Here is a 7,699-nt window from a genome sequence, read left to right as displayed (position 1 = left end):
GTTGCCCTTAGTTTCATGACTGTTTAAACCACACACACATACACATCAGACCACACACACACACACACACACACACACATACACACACCACATACATATACCACACACAAATACCACACACACATACATGAGATACACAGGCCACATGTACAACATACATATACATTTTATATATGTGTGTGTATATATATACACACATAGCATATACATGCCACACACACTCATATACCACAAACATCAAACTTATATATAACTAATACCCCACACACACATATACACTCAAAACCCATACCTCATATACACACCACACACACATACACACACCACATGCCACATAGACACATACCAGACACACATACATACATGAGCACACACACTTTTTTGGTTTCTCTTCAGGGAATAAAAGCCCCTGTGAATTTACAGTCAAATTAATAGATAATACAACAAGTGCAATTACAAGAAGTCTTGCTGATTACCTTTGGATTCATTTCTCTTTTTAAATATGTTTTCTCAGTTAAGAATCCAAAAGAATAGGCAGAACACATCCACTCTTCCCCATGTGCCCACCCCTTGGCAGCTGGAAGCCATTGCACATGTTCTGTTTCATGCCCTTGAGCAGCAATTGATGGTCATGGCAGTTAGTGTTTTTGACAGGCCTCTTATACACAAAACACTTTTCAGCTTCATTTACCAGATACACAAAGTCAAAGAAGAAAGGAATTACTATGATTACAAATCATTATAATCTTGCATGATAGAAAAAAAAATCCCCTCTTATCCAGCTCTTTATTGATGGTGGAAAGAGAGAAATTCTTGGTGATGGAGCACAGCTTCCAAAGAAGACATGAAAAATGGAAGCTCTCGGATGACATTAGTGTTGAGAGGAATTCTCCCACGGAGGAATCAAATACAGCATCTGAATTGATATTCAGCAGTCCAGAGGAAAATGCAATGTGTATTACAGTCCTGTGATCCTTGCATTGCAAACTGAATGGGAATCAGTCACTAACAGTGTTATATTTCAATCTCCTTTACTGTACTTTGCCGCCTGCACCTCATGTTTTATCTCTAAAGTAAAACAAGGGAAATGATGGAGGAAGGTCATTGGTTAATTAAATAAAGAAGCTGCTTGCCCTAATAGGTTAGAACATAGGTGGGTGGAGTAAACAGAGCAGAATGCTGGGAGGAAGAGGAAGTGAGGTCAGACTCGACAGCTCTCCTCTCTGGGGCAGACGCCTCAGAGAGACACGGTGCTCCACTCTTGCGGGCAGAGGCGAGAGCTCTGCTCTCTGAGGCACACGGGATGAAGCTCTGACCCAGGATGGACGTAGGCTAGAATCTCCCTGGTAAGCCACCTTGTGGGCTACAGCAGATTATTAGAGATGGGCTAGTCCAGGTGCGAGAGTTAGCCGAGAAAAGGCTAGATATAATGGGCCAAGCGATGTTTAAAAGAATACAGTTTGTGTGTTGTTATTTCGGGCATAAGCTAGCCGGGCAGGCGGCCGGGGTGCTGGGGACGCAGCCCCGCCGCTCCTATTACTACAGGGAAATATGGGTGATCACTTCTATGGGTGATGACACACTTCAATGAAATAATTTACATAAATTGTTGAGTTAAGGCTTGTTATATAGTAGGTGCTCAGCAAATAATAGCTCCCCTTTCTAAACCAAATAGAAATACTTCTGCCATCTGTCCACATGAATATCTTTTTCTTTTTCAAACCCATACCTTAGCAGCTAATGAAGTGAAAAGGAAACTACAGTCACCGAGAAAATATTTATAAAACATACATCTAACATGGGATTAAGTTCAAGATCTACAAGGAACTAAGAGATTACAACTCAATAGCAAGGAAATGAATAAGCCAAGTGAAAGAATAAGCAGAGGTCCTAAACAGGAATTCCCCCAAAGACATGCACACACATGGGAAAGTACTCAGTACTACTGACCTGTGTGCATTGAAACCATAGTGAAGTCTCTTCACCGCAGACCTGGGAGAATGGTTTTCTGTGAGTAAGATGAAAGTTGGCCTAGGGAGATTGCTCACTTGGTGCTTGTCTAGCATATTCACATCCCTGGATCCAGTCCCTAGCACTGCTGAAAACCAGGAGAGGAGGCACACTACTGCAATGAAGTTCACTGTCATCTTTGAACACATCCTGAGTTCAAGACCAGCCTGCGGTGCATTATACCCTGCCTCAAAAAGACAAACTGAAACTGGTGATAGTGGTGCATTCCTTTAATCCCAGCATTTGGGAGGCAGGGGCAGGCAGAGCTCTGTGAGTTTGAGGCTAACTTGGTCTATACAGTGAGTTCCAGGACAGCAAGATCCTACACAGAGAAACACTGTGTCAAAAAAAAAAAAAAAAACAAAGTCACAGCACCAAACACTGATTTTTGGTAAAGATGAGAAACAAGTTGTGGTAAAATAGGAGCAATAGGAAATCTTTTATACTATTATTGGTTATGTAAGTTAGCAAAGTGTAGAGAAAAATAGTATGAAGATTCCTTAACAAGCTACAAATACAGCCTTCATGATATCTAGCAACCTCATTTACCCAAAGGAATGAAAACAAATGTGTCCAAGGGAACATGAAATTACATGTTCATTGCCATTATTCCTAATAGCCAATATATAGAATCAATCTAAATGTCTATCAACACATGAATGCATTAAAAATTATAAATACATAACTATGCCTTTAAATGGAGAAAATAATGTCATTTGCAATTATATATAAACTTAGAAGATATTGCAGTAATAGGGAAAGAAAGACAAATGCAATATGAACTCATTTTTATTTGGAGTCTAAAACAATGGAGTCACAGAGAAATAGAGTATGGTGTAATTGTGAAAGGCTGGGGTTGGGAATAATCTAAACAATTTTGAGAGTCATCACATGGCAGAATGACTAGAATAAAACAACATATATTTCAAAATAAGAAAGTTTTAAATATTTCTCCAGAGAAAAATAAGTAAGATTATAAATATGCTAGTTAGTTTCATTGAACTATTCAATATTATATATATATGTATGTATGTCAAATCATTACATTGTACCTCATAAACATAGCTATGATTTGTTCAATAAAATTCTATGAACTTAAAAACATGCCTTACTCTTACATGCCTTCAATAAGCAAAAATGTTATCTTACAATTTCTCATCATCTTTTTGCAAAATTTATTTAACTGAATTATGGAAAACCCACTTACCCATTTGCTTTTACATTTATGATTATAAATCATTTCTCATTCAAAAATTACTTATTCCAGTATTTATACACTAAATTTTCTTAAAGCATAAAGTGTTTTTGCTACACTTTGTTTTGGAGTGTTTATGTCTACACCATCACCATAGGATGGTACCTGTAGAGGTCAGAAGAGGGTGTCAGACTCCCTCAAACTCGAGTCACGGGTGACTGTGAGCCATGAAGGTAGGTGGTGGGAATTAAACCTGGATCCTCTGAAAGATCAGCAAGTACTCTTAACCAGTGAGCCATTCCTTTTGCCCTCTCTTTTTTCTTTCCTTCTTTTCTTTCTTTGTTTTTGTGACAGAATCTCACCATGTAGTCCAGGCTAGTCTCAAACTCACAGAAATCCACACGACTCTACTCCCTCAAAGCTGATATTAAAGGTGTGCACCAGTACATTGAGCTTCAAAATGTCTTTTGAAATCAAAACTTTCTACTTTACATATGAAATATTTAACAAGAATAATATTAAACTACCATTTTTCCTTAACCAGGTATTAATAAGAGCATATGAAAGTTATATAATTTAAACTTCTTTATAAATTCTCCAATTTCATTTCTAAAATAGAACTCCCACTCACCACAGGCTCCTGAACATTTAGCAATTAAATTAAAAGTCAGGGTTAGCCAGTTTGCAAAGAAAATAAAATCATGTTTAAACTTCAAAGTTACACAGAATTTCAAAAGTAAGAAAGATTTTTGAATTAACAACGGGTTGAACATTAATGTATCTCATCTTCGTCCCTTTGTGATGCTGCCTAATTTTAACTGTGTCTACTGTATTCAGGCTGCATGAGCTCCTTTATCTAATCACAGGCTGCCAAGAATCTGTTTCGACACTCACCTGGGTTAATATGCATCTTATTGTTCTTCAGTTTGGAAAATGAAGCTTTGGACAGAATCCATTATGCGTGTATTGGTTTGCCTGAGCAATTGTTTCCCAAATGCATATTAATTTTGTTATTATTTTTAGCTCTGCTCCCTGTAGGTGCCTGTGCCCTGAGCCTCAGCCCAGTCCTTGAAGACAGTTATGACAGCCTGTGGGAGGCTGACAAATGGATTTCCAGCACCTTAAACTGGAACAGAAGGGGACCCTGGCTATCCTGGGAACACAAAGAGGCCACACAGTAAGAAATTCTGGGAAACAATTCCTAAGATCCTCTAGAAGTTTCCTAATTATCCACAGTCATTTCCAATAGGCACTGGTCCCCCATACACCCGGAAACAAGAGGGATCTGTGCTTTAAACTACGGGAAGGCTATGGTACTGCAACTCCACTGGAAAGCCAATTTGTATATTATGTCAGAGCTCTCTAAAGGGACAGAACTGATATAACTAATTGATATTCAAAGAGAATGTATTTTCCTGGCTTATGTAATATTGTCAGAGTGGTCTGACATGGCTGTCATACAACAGAAAAGCTGAGAACCTAGTAGTTGTTCAGGCCATGATGCTGGGAGCCTCAGTAGTCACAGTGTGCTGCTGAAGGCCTAGAGGATTCTGGGAGATCTGCTTACCCTAACCTCAGCCTAGGAATCAGCAGTGTCAGCAACAGGATAAATAAACTCAATAGCAAGAGTGAGGGCAACCAGGCAAAAATGCCAAAAGGTTTCCTTCGTTCATGTCCTTTTATGCGGGCCTCCACTACAAAGTGCTACCAGCATCGATTAGGACAATCAAGACAATCCCTCACAGGCATGTGGACAGTCTAACTCAGTACTGACAATCTCTCATTACAAATGTCTTCACAGGAGATTCTAGGTCCCGTCAGTTGACAGCTAAAGCTGACAGCGGCTCATGTTAATAAGAAGAATGAAAATGTGTTGTTTTCCTAGGCTTCCTGAATTTATTTGTGCATGAAACATCATAAAGGTATTTTTTAAAACCACTTTAAAAAAGTAGTTTCTCTCAATAAACTACTATTACCAGAAAACAAGCCACAAATGAATAGAAAAGATGAAAAGATGCTATACTCATGGCTTGTCCGGAAAGCTGGAGAGCCTGCTTTTGTCAGCCTGTTGTCCTATACAAGAACTATAATTGAGATGTGGTTCTCTGGCCTTTCGAGAATTAGAGCCACATTTCTCATCGTGGGCTCTGTAGACTACCCTATCTCTGAGACACTGGCCAATATTCCCCAAAGGGTTCCCAGGTCACAAACTACAGATGTGCAATATTGTGACTGGACTTGCCAGAATTTTCAGTATTTTAGCACATATTGGATAGTCCCCAAAGACGTGAATTTGATAGATTTCACACAATTAATTTGACTGGAAATCATTTTTTATTACTAATATCTTGAGAGGTTTATTTAAAAAACAAATATTTAAATTTTATCTCATAGTGTCTAAAGACACAGGAATGAAATAAATTAGAGTGCTTATCAAGAAATGACCACACACCCTGGCTAATGCATGAGGTCTTGGCAACATGAAAAGTAGAGAAAATTTCCAAATAATTGCCAAATATCTTGAACATCAAATAACCATCTTGGAAACCAAGCAACTTTGCTTTTACCTGTTTAAGAAAAACAGATGAGATCTAGGGAACATCTCTCCTAAAGGCTCTCCAGGATGTGTGCAGAAACATCTGTGTTTTTCCTACACGGCAATCTGACTGCCAGAAACTCACCACGTCTATTTTCAAGATCCGTGCTTGAGAGATCTTTGGTTCCCATGGAAGTCTCACTGTTGAGGCTGATCTCTACACCTCAAAAGGTCTCTTCTGAGCTGCCATACCCAGCGTTGCCTCCACTGGCATCTATGAGGCCATAGAACCCCATGACAATGATGAGACACTCTGCATGCGGAAGGGTGTCACAAAGGCTTTTGAGGACATCAGTGAAATTATGGTACCTGCTCTGTTAGCAAGACACTGGATGCTGTGAAACAAGAGAAGACCGACAAACTAACGATTGAGATAGACAGCGCTAAGAATAAATCCAAATTTGGTGCCAATGCCGTCCTGGGAGTGTCCCTGGCTCTTTGCAAAGCTGGTGCTGCAGAAAAGGGGTACCCATCTACTGCCACATGGTTGACTTGGCTGGCATCCCTGAAGTCATCCTGCCAGTCCTACCTTTCAATGAGATCAAAGGGGGTTCTCATGCTGGCAACACCTGGCCATGCAGGACTTCATGATCCTTCCTAGGGGAGCATCCACTTTCCGGAAAGCATGCGCATTGGAGCAGAGGTTTATCACAACTTGAAGAATGTCAAGGAAAAATATGGGAAGGATGCCACCAATGTGGGTGATGTGGGCAGATTTGTGCTTAACATCCTAGAGAACAAAGAAGCTCTGGCGCTGCTGAAGAACGCAATTGGGAAGGCTGGCTATCCTGACCAGGCTGTCATCGGCATGGACGTGGCTGCCTCTGAATTCTTCAGGTCCTGCAAGTATGGCCTGGACTTCAAGTCTCCTGACCACTCCAGCAGTTACATCACACCAGACTAGCTGGCTGGCCCATATAAGTCCTTCATCCGGGACTATTCAGTTGTGTCCATCGATGACCCCTTTGACCAGAATGACTGGGAAGCCTGGCAGAAGTTCACAGCTGGCATCCAGGTGGTTGAAGAAAATCCCACAGTGGCCAATCCTAAAAGGATGGCCAAGGTTGTTAGTGAGAAGGTCCTGCAACTGGCTCCTGCTCAAAGGGAACCAGATCTGCTCTGTGACTGAGTCTCTGCAGGCATGTAAGCTGGCTTAGTCCAATGGTTGGGGCGTCATGGTGTCCCATCTCTGTAAGGAGACTAAGGATACTTTCATCGCTGACCTGGTGGTGGGGCTCTACACTGGACAGATCAAGCCGATCCGAGCACCTGTCCAAGTACAATCAGATTCTTAGAATCAAAGAAGAGCTGGGCAGCAAAGCTAAGTTTGCCGGTAGATCCTTCAGGAACCCCCTGGCCAAGTAAAGTGTGGGTGGAGATCCCTGGAGCCACCAGCTGCCTAGACCCTGTCCTTGATGTCATTGAGGCAGCTCAAGGCCAGCCCAGTGCCTGTCCCTCCCATGCCACTGCTTCCTTAGACATCATTGTCAATGCCTCACTTGACCACCTGGAGCCCTGCTGGGAACCCCAGCTTTGGAATCATGTGACTGGTCCGAGTCATTGTTTGTCATCTCCCTTCCAAGCTATTGTCTGGAGCCCAGTGTGATCTCTAGGGTGATCACAGGCAAGACCCCTACCCCAGCGGTTCTACATACAGAATAAAAGCCTCTGTGACCCATAAGAGGACTGTCAGTGAGTGGATGAAACAAACAAAAAAAAGAAACAAAACAACAAAAAAAGATATAGATAGATGATAAATATATAAAGAATAGATGCAGACAGATAATAAATATCTTATATGATAGATATATCTATTATATAAAGTAGATAAGCAGATATACTGATCAGAAATACTATCATAATGATGACAATGACAAATATAATTTATGTAATAAATA

General features: G+C 40.8%; 1 pseudogene; it reads left to right on the top strand.

Moving 5' to 3' along the window:
• The first annotated feature begins 3,432 nt into the window (after positions 1–3,432).
• LOC102001786 lies at positions 3,433–7,166 on the top strand (annotated as a pseudogene).
• The last annotated feature ends 533 nt before the right edge of the window (positions 7,167–7,699 follow it).

This window comes from Microtus ochrogaster, unplaced genomic scaffold (genome assembly GCF_000317375.1).
Source record: "Microtus ochrogaster isolate Prairie Vole_2 unplaced genomic scaffold, MicOch1.0 UNK5, whole genome shotgun sequence".
NCBI lineage: Eukaryota > Metazoa > Chordata > Mammalia > Rodentia > Cricetidae > Microtus > Microtus ochrogaster.
This window is presented reverse-complemented; position numbering and strand designations above follow the sequence as displayed.